General features: G+C 40.8%; 1 protein-coding gene across 1 annotated transcript in view; it reads left to right on the top strand.

The window, feature by feature from the left end:
• Nucleotides 1–346: 346 nt before the first annotated feature.
• Nucleotides 347–2258, top strand: part of TLR5 (toll-like receptor 5) — a 4955-nt gene continuing 3043 nt past the window's right edge. Inside the window, 1 exon segment of the mRNA XM_010194240.1 lies at nt 347–393. The gene's annotated coding sequence lies outside the window, so the exon portion shown is untranslated.

Genomic DNA, 2258 nt, shown 5'->3' with positions numbered 1-2258 from the left:
TGCTGAAGAGAGTAATCATGCTACTGAATGCTGCACAAAACCATTTCTAAGACCGAATTTTCCTTTTAAAATGTTATCTTTTAAAAAGCAAGCAAATACTCTCGGCCATCAGCAAGGACAGAAGCAGGGTATGTAACACATTCTTTATGTGGACTCCAGTGCATTTCTGTTGGGGCTGTGGAAAGGGGAATGACAAGTGCTTTCTAGCTCTCCATGGGAGAGCTGTTGTTCTAACTTCTTTCCTGGCTTGTGTACATTGAAAAGGAGACGACAGCCTTAGTCCTCCTCTTCAGCTACGCTTCAGGCCCCGCTCACTGACAGCCTCTGTGGATGTCCTAAGTTGTACACAGCTGTGCTGAGGTGGACAGGCAGTACGACAACATCCACTCTCAGGTACTGTCATTTCCCTTCCTTTTTTCTTTGCTGTGCTAATAATGCTTTCTAGGTGATTTAAAACCAAGTTAACAAAACTGAGTTTTAAAATAAGTTAGTACAATAGTGTAGGTCAGTTCCAGATGACTCAAAGCACCTGCATTGGCACTGCGTGATCCAGATGGTCACTTCCTGAGGAGGCTGAGACCAGAGCTAGAGTATTTGCATTCTGTATGCCCTCGCTTGCTGCCTTTAGATCTAGGGAGAATATTCACCTGCATTGTGAAAATCCTTTCCATCGCTCAGAAATGTACCCTGCCTAGGGCTTCCCATCCCAAAAAGATTTCCTGCATTTTTCCTCCCTTTTCTACTTTTCCCCTTCTATCAATAACACAGTAGAATAAAACAGTATCTCCCGTGCCGAGCTCTGGTTCTTTAAACTTCATTGCTCCAGTTTTCAATAACGAATAAAGCATTTACATAGCCCTTCATCTCCATGTCTGTGCACAGGCACGTAACTGAATGGGATGACAGTCATTTTGTGGGAAGAATATTTTTCCCAAAACGTTTTAATGCTAGTGTACAATGGTGCAGGGTTGTATAAAGTGCTACATCGAGGGATTCTGTTAAATTAAAAATCTTTGCTGTCCTTACGAGAGCAGTAGAAGGCATTACTGCCTGCATTCTTCTGTTCATGGAGGGCCAAGATTCGAGGGACAAGGTAGTAACTCATGCAGAGTTTACCAGTGCAGTCTTCCTTGTCACCAAACCAGAGCAGAGGTAGTATAATGTTTGAGCCTCTAGGGTGGAAATTTGCAGACTCACCCTAGTTGTCACAGTTGTTACAAGTTCAGGTTTTAGTATAACTATATGACTTTTGAGAACCTCACAAAAAAGGTTAGGCACAGTGAGATTACGTCAGTTGTGAGATGGTACTGTAATATCCTTGTACTTCCTGTTTAGCAGATAGTCTCTAAAAATGGCTAGCTCTTTCACTTGGCATTTGCAATGGGAATATCACATTGGTTTTTACTGACCTACTTTTTCATTTCCCAGAAATCATTTTGCATGATGGCAACAAGCATATGATGATTTTAGTTCAAGTGCAGTATTCTGCATAGACTTTTGTACTTGTGCTTTAAAGCAGTGGTGTGCTCAAATCATAATAATAATTAGTGTGGTTTACCTCTGTTTAATTAAAAAGTAAGTTTACTTTGCAGCTGTTAGCTGGGCATCTGGGCTTTGGTTCCACAAGGATTTACCCTTACCAGTTTTTAAGCAGATTGTGCTGGAGGTCACAAAAAATTCTTCCATTGGGTTGTCATTTCATCTCAAGAAGTGCTTTTTTAAAAGGAGAGGCAGGTGGTTGCAATCTTAGTTAGAAGGTTGGTTTTTTTAAACTAGAGTACATAAACAGCCTTTTTTAGGGCTAATGATTTGCTCTGTTCTTTACCATGCTCAATAGAAAAGACCTTTCTTGCTTTGAAGAGGTTTTTGTCTTGGGTAAAAAGAGAGGCAGACAGATGGCATAATGCAAGGAAAATCCAGAGTGGGAATAAATTAATAAATAGATTCATCAGTGAGCTGCACAAATTATGATCCGCACCTTTTTGTATAACATAGGAATTTACAATTCAGGCAATGTAGTTTCTCACAAAACATGAAATCTTGCAGCACAGCTTCAGGCTACCACGTTTTTTTCTTTTCATTCACCATTAGCCTTGTTCCTGCCTATGCTTTCAAAACGATTTTACAACCCTTTCAAGACCAATTTCACATTGCAGGGTTAATTTGAGGCTCGAGGAGCCCCAGAAGAGGTCCCCCTTCTGAAAATTCATGGCTGTTAGTGGGCACTCCTGGATGAATTTCAAAGAGTGTGACTGTAC

The sequence above is a fragment of the Mesitornis unicolor genome, unplaced genomic scaffold (assembly GCF_000695765.1).
Source record: "Mesitornis unicolor isolate BGI_N332 unplaced genomic scaffold, ASM69576v1 scaffold49931, whole genome shotgun sequence".
Classification (NCBI taxonomy): Eukaryota; Metazoa; Chordata; class Aves; order Mesitornithiformes; family Mesitornithidae; genus Mesitornis; species Mesitornis unicolor.
This window is presented reverse-complemented; position numbering and strand designations above follow the sequence as displayed.